We start from the raw sequence: 17,493 nt of genomic DNA on the forward strand, positions 1-17,493 counted from the left end.
CACGTAATCCAAATTAAATTAAATGACAGGAGAAATAAATGTAGGACTTGACTTCTACATATACCTCTATATATATTTTGTGAGCAAAACATCAGGCTCTGGAACAGGAGGAGGGTTCTAGCAGAGCAGTGTGCCATAGGAAAAAAGATGGGGAAAGGATGAGAGAAGTGCCAGAAAGCTCTTTTGGGGAGGTTATCCTCTGCTTAATTGTCTCTGATTCTGCCCCTGTGTGACAAAAGCCATGAAAGGCAAACACTGAATGACACACTTCTAATTGCATAGTCCCATTTGATATTATAATGCATGTCATTGAGGATTTGCCTTTCATGACTTTTGCCAGGAGCACGGGCAGCCCTCCAGACAGATAGAAGAAATATTTTTTCCCCCCGATGTGACACAAGCTATGAAGATCTTGTTTGCTGCAAGAACACACAGCCCGGTGATGCAGCAGCAGTGACCCTCCCACCCAGCCAGCAGACATGGGTACAGATTCAGCCGTTTCTTCACTAGAGATGCTTTGAGCTTTCAGTCAAAGAAAAGGAGGGAAAAAGTCCTCCTCCTGTCCTGGGAAAAAATAATTGAGCTAAATGCTAGATGTTCTACAAGAACTCAAGTCACACATGACAGATATTTGAATTAAACCATTTTAATTACTTTCACTCCACATATTCAGTAACTTTTTAGTGAACATGCCCTCCCTAACTCTGAGATCATCCATCAGCCAGCTCCAGGAGTCAAGCTGTCAACCTCTTTCGCTGACAAGGATTTTGTTTTTTCCTGGCATGCCACCTCCTTCTACTAAGCGCTTGAATTATGATCGCTAAGTTTAGAGCAATTAAATATCCGCCGACTTTAAAAAAAACAGGCCACAGTCACTTCTAAGTTAACACCCTAGCCTCTTCAGTGACATGCCAGACAGCCCTTCCGTGCCCCAGGAGGTCGGGGCAACCCAGCTGGACCACAGGCAGCACCACACGGCAGGGAGGCAGGCTGCCTCCCGCAACGCCGGGGATGCACTGCCGGCACTGCCTGCAGCCAAATTTCCAATTCCCTGCCAGCCTGAGTGCTCGCATATCTGTTGAGATCCTTAATGTAGGCTTGACAACCATGCCAGCATAAGGCCCTGTGACATCCCGGGAGGAGGGGAGGGGAGGGAAGAAAGCTGCCTGAGCAATTCTCAAACACTTTTTTTTTTTAAGGCCATTCGTTTCCCAGGCTTTTGTCTGTAACCCTAAATTTCATCCACGATGCTTGGCACCTCGCTGCTAGTCGGGAAAGGCGATTCTCTTCGGGGCAAAACCAGCCACGGCTTTTCCTGGGAGTGAACCCTTCCCCTTGACACCATCTACCCAGTGTACCATTTATTTCCTCTTCTTCACAGAAAGCAGCTACAAGGCACTGTAAAACAACACAGAAACTCAAACACCTGGAAAGCCCCGAAAACTCAGTCTTTGAACTTTGGGGATGCCTTCCTCCTTGAAACTGGTTTTACGTCTAAGCTTGCTAAATTGATTATACATATTTATTTTTTTTTTAAAATACCTGGCACGATTTTAATGTACGAAACAGCAATGTCACCATAAAAATATTTTTTTTCCATACAGTAAGCAAACATATTTCAAACATATTTTCAAAAACAGGTTGCTTAAAAAACCCAAAACTAACAAAAAAAACCCCTACCTGTCTTTCTGTGAAAGCTGTGCTTGCAGAACTGTATTCACCCCTTCCCAGGGGGAAGGGATTAAGGGATTTGCTTTTTTTTTTTTTTTCTAGTGGGGGCAGGCAAGTGAGTACCATTTCCTGACTTTCATAAATTAAAGGTCGGAGAAGTACACTTCATGCTTGGGATGAAGAACTGCTCTGCTGTTTTGACTCAGCCCCCTGTAATCTGTTTGCAGAGTTATTGTCAGGGGAGAGAAGGCTCGTGACAGTGACAGTAAAACGTTTAGACCAACTGCCGCAAACTGTAATCACAAGTGCAATATGAAAGCCCAACGCGAATGAACAAATTGTTCTGCCATATGCGTGCACGGGAGCGATGACATTTCACCTCTATTCGAGCACTAAGCCATTGCCTAAGGTAAGGATCCCAGCCATCTCCTACGCGATGCCGACAGTGGCGGCAAGGGTTGGCGGACGTCTCTCTGATGCACAGCAGCTGTCTACCTGCTGGGCACGTGCAATGGAGAAAAACACGCCTGGAAATAAATCTGTAGCTGGAAGATGCTTAGGAGAAACCCCTGCCCTCCCAGACCAGCTCCAGTGTTGCAGCGACTGGAGAGCAGGCAAGGGGACAAAGCAGGAGCCCATGCTCGGCCGCCAGCTGAGCTCCGAGTATCTCACCACAGGAATGACGCACAGGCCAAAGCAAGAGTGACACAAGCTTAAAGGCATCAGATAATGCAGACTTCAGCCACCTGCCAGAGAGTACGCAGAGGCTGTTCTCATTTTAATTGAGGGGACAACTGATTCTTGCTAGCATTAATGCAGTTCTCCGAAGCGTCGGCACGTGAAACGTCAGCGCTGTAACAGCCTTTAAGGAAATGCTCCTCATATGCCAAGCAATTTCCATCTCTATTTCTAGCTCTTGAGACCAGCAGCTTAACCTTACTTTCACCTCCCTTTTGTGAGCTTTACAGGCGAACCACGGGGGGAAGAGATGAGGGCTGGGGTAGGGGGCCAGCAACTTGAAAACCTGATGCTGGAGAAAGGGCTTCTGAAATGTTAAGGAGACTTCCCGCCACACCACCCCCCGGAGGAGTTAAAGAAATTCCACCACCATGAAATATTCTGCTGCTACTAAACAGCTTTTTTTGCTCACGTTTCAGGGCATCAGAAGCGGAAGTGAAACAACAATTAGCTGCTTCCTGACTTAATAGAAACCTTGAACGACCATCATCACACACTTGTACAATTAAGACTATACACAGTGATGTGTATTTAACGATTTTATCTTTCCAAATAAGCAAAGGAGATAAAGTACTATCTTGCAATTTTAAAAGAATACTGATTTCCCCCTGCTCAAACAAGAATTTGTTGCACAGAATTTTTCTTCCATCCATTCGTGTAACTGAAGGCTGATACCCCTTAGCATATTTCTTGTTTTAAGTACAGCATCAGAGAAATGGGGGTGAAGGGGTGGGAGGTGCATGCAATGGAAAAGCATAGAAATGCTGGATGAAAACAGTAAGCGAGCTTTCAAAATATACCCAAGAGGCTGTGTGTATGCTGAAGTTCACCATTGTACTACTACAATCAAAAAACCCCTGATTTAGGGCCACAAGTACATTATTGATATTCAAAAAAACACTGCATAACTCTATTTCAAGATGATGTGACAATACTGAAGAAAAAAAGAGAGAGAGAGACAAAAATGACGACTGGAATCCCTCTGTACATTCACAGTACCCTATAAAAAGCTAAAGAGACATATTAAGCTGAAGCAGTTCAGACAACAGAAGTCTTCCTGGAGTCAGAACATTCCCTCCCTACACATTTCAAGCCCAACTCAAGTTACAAAGACTGTTAAATAGTATTAATGCTTAACATGCATTTAGCACTTTGTGCGTTCAAAGTGCTAACACACACACACACACACACACCACCCCCAGCCCCCCAGAAAACCCCAAACAAAACCATACTGAACAAACGGGAGAAGAATTCTGCCTGTCCCCACAAGGGATGAGGCTATAGCAACATTTATCCTGCAGTGGCACAAGACGTCCTGCTTTATAAGCATAGCCCCACATGGTGGGATGAGGCAGAAAGGATGGCATCAACCACACCGTGGGTATTGGAGCCACCCTCCCAACAGGGGAGGATGGACCAAGCTAGTGGGAAAGCAGCACTGCCGGTACGCCACACTGTGTTTTGGGAAAGGGGCAGTACACAGAGCGGGAATCATCATTGTCAGCGTCAAAGCTGGGACCCCGATTAGCCCCTAACTTCACCAGCTGCTTGATGCACTGACAGCCTTTGCTTCTTCGCACACTTGGGCCACCCGGGTCAAGGTTTAACTCCCATGTAAAATTGTTTATTAGTAACACCAAACAGCTACACAGTAAGGACGAGAATGAATGTGAATAAAATAATCATTTTAAATACCCCACCCCCCAAAGAAAGCCTCCCCATCCCGTTTTATGGTAAAAAGAAATTGTATGACTGGATCCCAAGTGGTGAACAGGATATGAGAAGGAAGGAGAGTCCAATTTTTTTTCTTTACTGGTATGTAGAATCAGGAAAGGCTTTGGCAGAAGCTAGGTAGATAAAAGTGGACCACTTGTAAAGGAATGGGGTGGACTTTTTACATTTAATTTCTTTCTGAACTTAAAATCTGCCTCAGAGATATTATGGAAAACACTTTCAAGTTAAAAAAAAAAAGTCACTGGGGACATGAAGGCCTCATTGTTTTCCCCAAACTTTATATGTCAACACACACACATGCATAGAAAAAAATCCTTACCTCCCTTCTGAGACATTAAATCCACACAATGTTTCTTGGAGAGGGTAAAAAGAAAATGTAGGTCAAGATGTTGAGATAGGGATTGCTTCTGAAAGATGAAAGCATAAGAGGACTAAGCTTTCATTCCTTATGTTTCTTTGAGATTTCAAACAGAGTGTTATTTGATAATGGTTCCTTTCAGAAAACTGGAATTTAATATAGCTAATTATAAGTTAGAGAATTAATGTACAGTCAGTAGTCCAACTGAGCTGGTATACCATGCTGAAGCTTTTTACCAGCATGTCCCCAGTGCTTATTATAGATCTTTTCTCCAAATACTAAGGCCAATCTGCTCTCACATTAGGCTGGATGGCCCAGGAGTTTGTGGGAGGAGGTGGGTGAGGGAAAGAAGAAGGAAGGGAAAAAAAAAAAAAAAAAAGAAAAAAAAAAAAAAGGAAAGAAATCTATGATCTCCACGGCTGTAACACTGAGCCTGCAGCACGCAGCCTGGAGTTGTCCTCACGGCACGGCACGGCACAGGAACAGATCCTCCCGCTTCGAAGGGAGCACAGAAAATAAGAGGACAAAGATAGAATGAAAAACACAAGTAGCTGGAGAGGGAATGTACATGGAGAAACAGGAAAACACATTTTCCTCCTTCCAATTAAAAGGGAGGAAAAAGGACGATGACAGAAAATGAAGAGTGTAGGCAAACAGAAAGAGAGGGAGTACTCCTAATTCTGCATGTATTAACATGGAAGTATCTGAGAATTATTTGTCCCACGAGCAATCATAAGCTAAAAATCCTGACCTACATCTCACAGACAGAAAGCGGTATAAATAGTAATATCCCTCACGACAGGCACTGGCAGCAGACGCAGCTAGATTTGGACTCGGAGCAGCTTCTCTGCAATTCGGAAGGAACCCACATGTCAGTGTTTCAGGGACCTACACAGGTTTGAGATGGTCTCTTTTTACAGGTGGACCAAAATGCGTTCAGCAACACCTGCACATCACTGGTTAGTATGTAAAGTAAAACTGTAGCTTGTGTAGTCTTAAACATAGATTGTACTTGAGTGAATTTTGAGGGGAAAAACATGCATCGCGGGAAGCTCTGCAATCCACGAGGTTCCAGCAACTTTCCCTTTGTTTTTCACTGTAGTTTTTGACTAAATACTAGGCCAGCATAGGTCTTTAAGGTCTCCGATGGATGTGTGAGCTCCTGCGATGAAATCCTGTCATTGACTAAGGCACGAACTCTGTGTCAGGGTCTCAATCAGAAGGGCCATACCCAGTTTCCTCCTCAAAACGGTACCTTGGTTCAGTCAAGCTATAAGCTTCTGGGGGAAAAACAGGCATGGTTTTGACATAATCAGCAGAAGTTTCTTACACATTAGCAGATTAATTCCTCTGAAGTCATATTTTCATTTGGCATGGCCCCACCTGGGTTAGAGCAGGACGTTCCCTACGAAAGTAGGCGTTGCCTTCCAAAATATCCTGCTCCTAACAGGCCACATCGGGACAAAACCTGCCCCTTATAGAGGGCACCTTCCCCCTCTTCACACTAGAAGAATTCCCCAAATCCTTCTAGCTGAACTTGGCACTACCACCTGCTCCCAAACCTTGGGGCTGAGGAGTGCACGCCTTTCCTTAACTTCTTCCATCAAGCTGCAGAATAGCATTCATTTTTGGAGAAAACAAAAACAAATCACAAGCTGAAGTCTTGTGACAAGAGGACACCAAAACAGTACTTCTCCATTGCTTTCAACCTCAGTAAAGGGAAACAAAGCCGACATGGAAAACACCGTCTCCTTCAGTCTACTTTCTGGCTCCTGTTGCCTGAAGAAGAACCTGGTCAACCTAGGTCAGGAGGAAAAGCAGTCACTGGACAAAAGCTGAAAGCTATTTTCCTAAAACCCTGGTAAAGTTTCCGAGTCCTTCGTCTGTACTGGCAGAATTTCTCCTGGAAGTAGGAAAGCACAAACTGAAGACCAGTCTGTCTTTCTCAGCAGAGTCTGTTCCTTTCCAAGTTTTCTTGCAAATTTAGTTTTCGTAAGACTATCCCCACCGAGTCCAAGATTATTTGAGAAGCTTTAAATAGAAATTTACTTAGCAGTTATAATTTTGATCCAGCCAGATGGTAATCCAGCACCATATCAACATCCAACTACACCAGGGAAATTGAAGGACAGCAAAACCGTCTTTCCCCATAAACCCCAATATTCAAGTTTACAGACAGTATCTTAAACTCCCTTTTCCAATCAGTGAACTATTCTTAAAAAAGTCTGCTTTTCAGTCTGTTAATGGCAGACGCCTAGATCCATAACAGAAAGAAAGGTGGTTTTCTGCGCTAAGCAATGCCTTAACTAACAGCCCACTTATTCTACTTTATGAGCAGAGTATTTGTATATAACCCTGTGTTATGCTCTGGATGTTAATCGACCTTCAAGACTTTGCATGCCACTTTTATTGGAGTGCCTTCCATGCTGGCATAAAGGGGACTTTGTACCAAACAGTCTTCTTCCAGCCTAGGAGAGATCAACGTCAGCTCATGGCTCAAAAACCTCTCTTTCACAAAGAACTCTTACTTGAAGAATTGAAGAATTCTGGTGTCTTGTTAATGAGACTTTAAATATTCAAGGACACCGCCATACTGTGTGAAGGTAATCTATGAAACAGTGCATTTAAATCTACAATTGGAAATGGGCTGTGTTTATCTACTTAGCTAAGACAGCCTTGTCCATTCCAATTAGAGAAGGTCATTTTCGGGCAAACGTAAACTGGCATTTGAAGTTCATCCCTGCAGGACAATGAGTTGAGGTAAAGCTTCTGGGACAGGTTTCCACCTAAATAAAACTTGACAAGTAGTCCCTAACCACAGACCTCGTTGCTGCACAAAAGACCATCTTCAATTGATTTTGGGGAGCGGGGAGAAGAGTAGTGACAACTATGTTTCAAGAAGATTTGGAATTCAAGCCACATTCTGGTAACTTCTATTCCTTATTCATGGCTTCCACCTGGAGGTAATTGTTGCTGACCTCCTGAGATGTAAAGAGGCAAAACAACTACTGTAGAAAGTACCAGATTTTATTATGTTGGGAAAACGATAAAAGTTCTTTGCTTACTGTCCTGCCAAGGAGATTGTCACTTCAAAGAAGTGTTGGGACTCTTCTCCTTGGAAGAGAAACAGCATGACAGACACACCACAGGAACCAACAGGAGGGAAGGGGAATCGAGCCCTCCACGCAGACTACGTAACAGGAATATGCCTCTCCCCAACCCCAGCCCACTCCTGTGTGATGACTCAGTTCTGAGGCTCTGCACAACCCTACTGCTACCTTCTGGCATACAGAGCCATAAGGTGAGAGAGAGCCCAAGGCTCTGAAACGAGATCCCAACATCACAGCAAGAGAGCAGGGGTCAGGAAAAAACAGAAGGGGATGAAATTCCTCTTCAGCCCTCTCCATCCAATACACCTGCATCTGTATGCTTCAGTACAACCCAGATGCCTTTTCTCCATGTCCTGTACGAGAGGACATGCTTCTACCATTGCTCTAGCACCCTTTTGCTAACATCGCGACACCATTTCTGCCCTGAAGCAGAAAGAAAATTCCCACGTTGTGAAGAAAGGTAAAAACTGTACTCCCTCTGTGCCATTTTCATCACTTTTAAGCTTCTTTCAATCTCTCCACATACACAGCAGGCGTGACATAAAACCACTGGGGTGCTTTGCAGCCACAGTAAACAGAGCATCTTTAAAAACAGTTGGCCATGAAATGCTTTCACCTTTCACAGCACCAGAGGAGACAACCACTGTCTGAGGGAGGTGTTTTAGGAAGAACCTGCTTTTGAGGCAACCTGGCTGAAACAGAGCGTGTCAAGGTGTGATTTACCACTAACACATCTGTTAACACACACACACACACAAAGACTAGGAAGAGGCTAAACTGAAATATTTTTAAGGTCAGCCACTACTGAAGCTAAGTGAGGGGTGAGCGAAGGAGGAGAAAAATGCAATTAAATGCTGGTGCGGTCTTTGGGCATTACTCAGAACGGCTGGCCGAGGCCAAATCTTTGCAGGAAAAGTGGCTTATCTCCTGGCTTCCCAAATTGCTCCAGAGGTCAGCTGAAGAGGTTTCAGGAGTTTGCCAGCTCCATCCCTCTGTGGGATGCTTGGCAGATTGCCCCAGCTGGGCTCCTTCCAGCTCTTCCCTTTTTCCATTTTAGCGTATAGCTTGAATAAAGAAAACAAGATGAAGGCTTTCAAAGATAACGCAGTCCTTCACAAACAGATGCAGAACAAAGCACAGGAAATTCTGAGCAAAGTAAAAAATGAATGTTGTCTGTTCAAGGCTTATCTGGAATGAGTTAGCCTCTTAGTGGACAGATCCGAAACATCACACAGTCCCGACTGCAATTGCAATGCTCACTAACAGGCTTGTGAGGGGAGAAAACAGGATGGAAAAAGGCAGAAATTCAGCAGCCTTTAGCTCTCAGAGCTGGAAACTCCTTCAGATGTACCAGAAAAACACTTGAGAGTCAAGCTTGTCACCATCATCTCCTGTTGCCTTAAGCACAAGGCTTCTACATCTACACCTTTGACTGGACACCCCCTTCACAGTATTAAATTCATTTAAATTGGGAAATAAAGGACATCAAAGGCAGGTTATTGAAAACATGTATTCATCTAATTCTGGATACAACATCACATTAACTGCATGTAATATATCTGTGCTAGTCAGACACACAAAAAGGATTCAAAAATGCATGCACATTTATTACGATGCAGAGCAATCTGCTATGACTTAACAGTATACATGCTAAGCTATATTTATTTTCCGGAAAACATTCACCCACAAGCGCTGGGAAGTATCTGCTATGTGATGAACCTCTCATCATCATCAGTTATCGAAAGACAGCAGTTATTTCACAAGAGTTTCTTGGAGATTTTAAATCAAAAAGATCCCACAGAAACCAAAGTGAAACGTGGAGGCATGAGCTCAGAGCATGGACCGATGTCCCAGGCTGTTATGAGCCATGAAATGAACGTGACTAATACCTGAAGAGTGTTGTTGCTCAAAAAGGTGACTGATTTTCTTGCTTTTCACAGCAGAAATTCTACCTTCAAATGTGGGTTAATGACACCTAAAAATAACACAATACCAATCTACCGACATTTTCGGTTTACTCCATGTCACCACAAGGATCCCCAGATCCATTGCGATTGGCAACTCGTACGCTTAACAAGTCAAAGCCTAGGAACACAGGTAATGGAAGGTATTTGAGGTGAAGAGTAAGGTGCACTGGTGTCAGGCAACTTGCAGAAGTGACTACTGTGCCCATCAGCAGTTACAGCCATCTGTCACTAACCTCTACTTTTTCTTTTACAACACTTTACTGCCAGGGTTGGTACGATAAGGTTACCAGCACATGACATCTGCTCTGATTAAACACAGCCTAATGGCCTTAAGAATGTCCTGCTGGACTGAGTAGTTCTCAAACTCTTTCCACTCTTTCAAACAGCAAGCCATTTCTAAAACGTCCCCCATGTCAAGGTAAAACTGCTGCGGAGGTTGTAAGACACAAGACAGGCCCTTGAAGACTGAAAATGCGTTCTCTCTTAATACTCTGAAAGTGCTCCACAAAATACAGTCTTGCACTAACAGCTCAAAGCTATAGCGTAAAAATAATGAGCGGAAGCCTTATTCAAAGCTAAGCACAGACAGTTTCAGAAAATACAGTTCCCTAGGACTGACTACAGTAAACTATTACACTGTATGTGTGTATAACAAACTTCTCTCTGCTTTTACTTGTTACACTGATTTTATTTCCTGTTGCATTCCTATTTTCTTAATAGAGTATACTATTTCAATGACTGACTTTTTCTTTCCCTGCTGCTTTTCTGGTTATATCCCTTATTGTCTGTCTTTCAAATTAAAAAACACTAGTTATTTAATGCACAGTTTCCTTCTGCCAATCATGGGCAATGGGGGAACAACAGGAGTACTGAAATTTAAACCTTCTTTACAACGGCAGCTACGTATTCCAACCTGCAGACCTTTGGTCTTCAGTAGAACATTTTACTAAACACTAAAATAATAATGATGAGAAGCATCGGGCATCAGACAGACAGAAAGAGGTAGAGTACCTTTCTCCCCCTCCCATGCCTTCTGAGAACTATTGCTCTTTAAGAGAGAACATTGTGCTCTCTTTTGCTGAGCATGCTGCTGGCTTGCTGCCTTCATCTCCACTTTGTGTCTGCACTTTGTGCAAGTTTTCCATCCCTTTCGACAGCATGATCCACCAGACAAATCATGCTGTGGAACTCCATCATTTACACCACGTTTAACAGAAATCAAAACAAAATTAAGCAGCTATGTAAACCACAAGTTATCTCTTTACCTCCTCTTAACACAACTCAACAGCTGGAGAGAGTGACCAGCACCAACCGCCACTCATCTCCGCAGATCACCGGCATGAACTTCATCCACCCCAACCTGTCAGTTTGAAGGACAATACTCTAAGCAGATCTCTCTCGTTTTTAACATTCCAATAAAAATCTAGTCATTAAAAAGATAATTATTAATTAAATTTAAACTTCTTTATCTGCCAACCAAAGAAACAGTCAAGTTAGATGCACCGCTTTGGATTCTCACTGAATATTACAGTCAAAAAAAGCAGCTTTGCCTAAGTTACGTCTTACTCTCATTCCTAAAATAAGCAAACTAAAATTGACAAAAGGTACAATTTTTTGACAGAGCTAGCAATCCTACGACGTAAAACCACCACCCTCCTTTTGGCGGTACAGGCCAGCCAAAAAGATGCCAGGGCGCAACTTTAGGCTCGCTGGCAATTTTATGGCTGACAAATACAGAATGAAGCAGTTTGCTTGTCTGAACTCAAGGGTGCTCCCCGGACTGCTGACACAAACAATAAATCCAAAGCAGCAGCTATGCAGAATGACCCTGAGTCAAGGAAAACAAAGTTGTTGTCCCCTACTGGGGTTAAGGCAAAGTTTTGTTTCATGGACAGTCTATGCGATGACTTTCACCACTACATCAGTGGTGTTTTTTTGTTTTGTTGGGTTTTTGTTTTGTTACTGTTTTTTTGGTTTTTTTTTTTTTAAGAAATACGTAAATCTAACATCTATATTTGTGAAGCACTTTTCAACAAATTTTTAAGCTGCATCTTTTTTTGCTCCTATTTCTGGCAACTGTTGTCCCTTCTAGCATCTGAGGCTGTGGTTAGACGAGACGACTGCGCCAATCCTAAGGCTGTGGTTAGACAAGATGACTGGGCCAACCGAGCAGCTTGCTGCTATCAAACGGGGCAAGTCCGGTCGTCTCCTCCTCCAGCTTTCAGTCAAGGTACTCTGGCCCCTCATTTCCACCAAATGAGCACTCACTGCTCATCCGACCTCTTGATGAGCCTGTGTAGTTCATTAAACTAGTAGAAAATTATTTCTTTAAATCATTTTTCTGGGCTAGTTTTCTGCCACTTTAGCACGCTGAACTGGCTGCACTGCCCAGGCAGACAAATGGCAGAGCCAGCACAAGACAGGAGGCGAAAGGAGGGGGACCAGACTCCTCAGCCACTGCTGAACTCTTTCTTACTTTTCCTTACCTTATCTATTTTAGACCTACAATAACTCAGTCTCCTACAGATTATGCACGCACCTCTGCAGATTGTTCATTGCCGTTTTCATTTTCCATTACCTACAATTAGCAATATGCAGGGAGGCAAGATTATTTTTAGAATTACTTTGACTAGAAATGCACTGAGGTGCAATAGCAACACTTTTTAGATAGCCATGAAATGAAGTTTTAAGAAAATTAATTACATAATTTCTCTGTTTCCCTGGTTAAAAAAATATCCACCTCTGTTACGTTTGAGAGAAAAAGGACAATGGCTGTTCTGTAAGAGAAAATTTTCTGGTAGTCTTGCCGAACACTGAAACTGTATTAAGACAGGAGCACAATTCGGACATAATCGAATTGGGTAGAGATCACTGAGGGCGCAATTTGGCCTGCAGAATTTTTATAAGTGGTGATGATGGAAAATGCAAAACGAGCCTGTGTCAGCTGATGAACAAGCAAGGCCCTGGCAGGCTCAAAAATGAATTCTGTTCTACAAAACAAAGAAAGGAAAAGAGATTTGGAAATTTTCAATGGTGCCCAACCCCAACATCCTGTTATTTATTTGTTAATCTTTAAATTCACTTGACAGCAAGCACCAAAGTGAAAGTGATGTTGAGTGCCATGACAGATCTGCTCAAATGCTTATTTTCTGAACCTTTTAGTTGAAAACATCTATATTTAATCACAGTTTAAAACTAGCCAAAAAGGCTGTTTACTGTGAATGTAAAGGGGAAATACTGCAAAGTTGAAAGAGGTATTTCTGTTTCTGTAAATGCATTTTAAAAATCCACTTACACAGACAAGGGTCCTTGGCATACTTACAATCTTCTGCTAAAGCTTAGGAGACAGACAGACATTACCCACTGTCAACAAATGCAATTTCACATCACTGATGGGAGTGAAAAGCTCCCTAGACAAACGTTAGCATAAAACCTTCTTCCAGTATTTAATTGCAGCCTTCAGAAATAAAAGAGATGAAGTTACCAGTATATTTGAACTATCGTAGTGAATGAAGAGGGCTACTTTCTTGTTCAAAATTAAAGGCTGGGTGGTGGTCCAGGGAAGGAGGCCGCGCACGCCACTCTGTGCACAGAGGGGCGCAGCTGAGACAACAGCACTTCCCTGAAGGCTGCTGTGTTTTCATCTGCGCAAGTGGGAAGAGAAGAGAAGAGACATGGCCTCAGCCCAGAGAAGACGTGGTTACCCTGCTGGCAGCTGCTGCCATCCCCACGTAGTTGGCTTTTGGCAAAGAATGCATGGCACTGAGCTGAAGCACCCGGCTTAGCTGTATTAAGGCATTTCTATCATGTCTGTCGCAATTTTTATGCCATGCCTGGGGTACAATCCACGTGGTCAGGGAAAAGAGGTTTCACCAACAAGCTGGAGTCCGATGAACCAAGCCCCACGCCATGCTACCACTGGGCACCTTCGTTTCGACATGGCCTGCCAAACGTCTTGTTAGCTTTTGTGCAGAAATGGCTGAGAGCAGGAGCAGACCAGCACAAGGGAGGAAGGGGCACCACAGCCATCCGTGGACCGAGCACTACCTTCATCAAAGTGCTGACATTGCTCCCTCTCTGTTTAAAGAACACACGTAAAATTAATAAATGACTTTAATAACCCTAAATGTAATGTGAAATCTCTCAGAATAGCAAAAATACATATTTTTACTCATCTCTATTTACCAAATGAGCAAGAATTCCAAATTCTGCCTTGAACCAAAGCATTCCATTTGATTTCCCAACTAGATCACATTTGCCACAAGCTTAACCTAGCTGGCATGTTTGGAAATTGCCATGACACCCTTCTAGGACAAAGTATAGCTGGTGAAAACGCACTATCTGCTTGAATAATTCTAGCATCTGGTTTGTCAACTGTGTAGATTAACTAACCACCTTAAAAAAAACCAAGCAAACTTTGGTACTTCTTCCATTTATGAAACACTAGTACTTCTGTATCACAAATTTCTTGTTTATCACAAGTTTTGAAAAATAGAATTTAAAATCTTATGTCATAAAAATTTGCTTTATGATGTACTCTTTTGAGGGTACTGGATTTATTCCCGTAAACAGAACGCAAGCAATAATTACATCTTTCGTTGCCTTTTTTACAGCCTTATCTCACAGTCTAAGCTACAGAAGAAGAAAACAATTTCCCAAGGGAATTAGTTTTCCTTTTAGATGAGGATCTCTGAAAACTGGTATCACTATTCCAAACACCAATCCCTATTCTTAAAATCCTAACGCAAATGACAGGCAGCAGTAATCAAAATCACTAAAGAGGTCCCTCTGGGTTTTCCAGCGCACGACCTTGTTTCCATAATCAGAGTTCCAGTATCCCATTTAGGGCTGCAGAGGGTTTCTTGACAACCTGCAGCAGCACTTCCTTCAGATTTTATATTCCCACGTGCTGGAGAGGAACACAGAGCAAACAAAAGCATACTGTAGGGTGTCATTCTGTACTCTGCAAATATCTAGAGTCAACATAAATACACATGCAATATATCCACTGATACAACAGCAATAATACACCCGCTCGCCTTTCTCTGAAATCCTTCTAGCTGGGGGGTGGGGTGGTGGAAATAAGAGTAAAGAAAGCAGAAAAACAGTTAGGATGAAAAATAACTGGCAGCAAAAACATGGAAGCAAAAATTATCAGGTGAAAAGGAGATATAAAAAAGGTAGGAGTAAGGGGACCTCCAAACACACCACCACCCCCAAACAAAAACCCACTACTTTAATCAGAACCACCTAAGTAACAGGGTTTCAGCCACAAACTGAAAATGGCAGGATTGTTTTCAGCATAACAAATATCTTTAATAGTGAGGCGGAGTCAACCAAGGTATTATAATACATAGAATCTACAAAAGCAATTTGAACTTTTATTTATTTTACATTTTATTTTTCTTTTATTATTCAGAGAGGCATTGAAGTTAATTGTCTCTGAGCCACCATCAGGACATCTTAGAGCTTGCAGAAACTTTACTACAGAAAAGACTCCTGTTAATGGGTTCATCTCTCACATTTAAAATTAACTTGCTTTTCACGCTATCAGTTAAAGAGGCACCATTATTCCAGCTACCAAATCATTAACAATACTACTGTACTCACCAGCTGAAATACCAATGACAACCATTTTTGTACAAGTTTAGCTGTAGCTGGGCAAAGCACCTTTTGTAGCATGTTTATGCACCTTCAGCCACTTCAAATCCATAAAAACTTCTTAAAGACACCAGATGCAAGGGGCTGGTGCGTATTTTACCTCCCTCTATTGCCAAAAGTACGTACTTTCTACTGAAATAAATTACAGGTTGCAAGTCTATAAATAAATAAATTTAAGGGATAACAGTTATAAAACAAAAACAACTCTCTCTGCACTACAGACAGTGGAACCAAGATCAAATTCTGCTACCTAGTTGTTCGCGATCCCCTGAGCTCTCAGACGTACATGAGACCCCGCTCAGATCCTGCCTTCCCACTCCTGGAAATGCTTAAATTTGCCAGGTACTGGATGGTGACCTATTCGATTTTCAACAGCTGAAGGAAAGAGTTGTGTGCAGCACAAACCCTACACTTTCCTTTATCTTTGCAAGGCAAAGCACCCTAACCAGAATTCAAGCCAGGGGAGCCCAGCTTTACAGAGGCACTGAACACATCTTACTTCAAATTATTTCAGCTAGATTCCCCCCACCTCCCTCCTCGAGAGCTATGGGTGCTGAATATTAATAAAGGGATCGCTCACATAAAACTATATTTAACTGCATGCTACCTTTTGGAGTAACATGCAAGAAACACTGGTTGTGGCCCGCATGTTGGAACAAAGGACATATGCAAGGAAATATTTTTTTACTCCAACAATATGAAATCATGGATCTAAGGCTCACTCTTAAAATATTACATTTCTCTAAAATCAGAATAGCTCGATAATTTCTTAAGATGACCTGCTTTTTCCTCAGTCCACAGAGACCTGTGGATTTGAAAATACATGGCTACTTTTTTTTTAGAAGAACAAATGAACAAATTGTATATTTAAATAGATTTTCTTAATGTCACCACACAATATCAATCCTTCCTTTTGCAAATCTTTTTTCTCTGTATAATGAAACATTCTTCCAAGTGTCAGTGGATAAAAAAAGCTTTTGGACAGTGATGTTGAAATAGAGCAGTGCTAAGACAGGGCATTTAAAGAATCATTTAGCAAACAGCAAGAGTAACACAGAGTATCATTCTGGCTCAAAAAAACCAACCAAACAAACAAAAACACAAAAACCACAACAACAAACAACAAAAAAAGCCAAACAACACAAACCTCCCAAAGAACTGATCACCTACTTCTGTGAAGGAGAAAAAGCACCGAATGCTACAATTCTGAATGCGAGAGGCAAGCTCTGAAGACACGAGCCGTGCCGCTGCCAGAGGAAGCCGGTGGCATACTCCATGTCTGGTACCTGCATCGACACAGCGTTCCCAGCCAACTCACTTTTCATCTAAGCTGCCTTTGGAGAAACTAGACACCATAAAAACCTCAGTCATCCTGTAACCTGGCACACCATCAAAGCCTCCTAACACACAATTACTGTGCTTCACGCCTTTAGACTTTTTTCCTTTGACTAAACAAAACCCCCACAACGGAATAAGAAACTTTCCAAGAGAAATTGTGTTTGACAGAAGATCAATGATGCAGAGGTGTTGGAGGGAAAAAAGCCAGCGCTGTTTTGTGTACACCTCCAAGCTTATTAATGGCTTGCTGCTAAAGCTAGATGCCCCTTCCCATCAAATCAGTATTTGATATTATTACTGAACTCAGAAGTCTGAGGTCTTCTTTAATCACATTAAGGAGTTCGCAATTGCTTATGCAACACAGTAACTTTATCACACTGCCTGTAGTTATCCAGCCATTCCCCTAGGTTTTTGCCCTGTCGGCAATAACACTCAGTGAAAACGCAGTGAAATTTGACTCACCGTGTCAAAAACACAAGCTACATATAAATATGAATAACCGACCAAGTAAGCACCCAGCTGCTGCTTTAATGCATTAGCACATGTATAGTTATGCACATGCCTAAAAGGAACTGCCATAAACCTCCATACAGAAACAAATAAGCTCTTGTGAGTGAAGAGAAAACCGTAAGCCTGCCCAGAAATCTGAATCCTGCTAGTCATCACTTTCAAGGCTCAAGCCAGCATGACAAAGCCTTTTCAAGAAAGGGTTCTGTGTCAGGGAGTGAATCTGAAAGAGACACACTTTATATTCACCTCTCAGGACATCATGGCTTTTTTAAGCAAGCTGTAAGGGAAGGGGGGGGCCAGACACGACGACAGATAATAATTGGTCAAAGGATTAAATAAATAAAATTAAACTTCTTTCAAGCCCCTGTCATCTTGGTTTGTCTACATCTCCTTTTAAAACCTTTAA

General features: G+C 42.4%; 1 protein-coding gene across 5 annotated transcripts in view; it reads right to left on the reverse strand.

The window, feature by feature from the left end:
* JARID2 (jumonji and AT-rich interaction domain containing 2) overlaps positions 1–17,493 on the reverse strand; it is a 228,975-nt gene that overhangs the window by 112,007 nt on the left and 99,475 nt on the right. The gene's annotated exons all lie outside the window — the stretch shown is intronic.

This window comes from Nipponia nippon, unplaced genomic scaffold (assembly GCF_047370975.1).
Source record: "Nipponia nippon isolate SJK-2023a ecotype South Korea unplaced genomic scaffold, ASM4737097v1 scaffold_1, whole genome shotgun sequence".
Classification (NCBI taxonomy): domain Eukaryota; kingdom Metazoa; phylum Chordata; class Aves; order Pelecaniformes; family Threskiornithidae; genus Nipponia; species Nipponia nippon.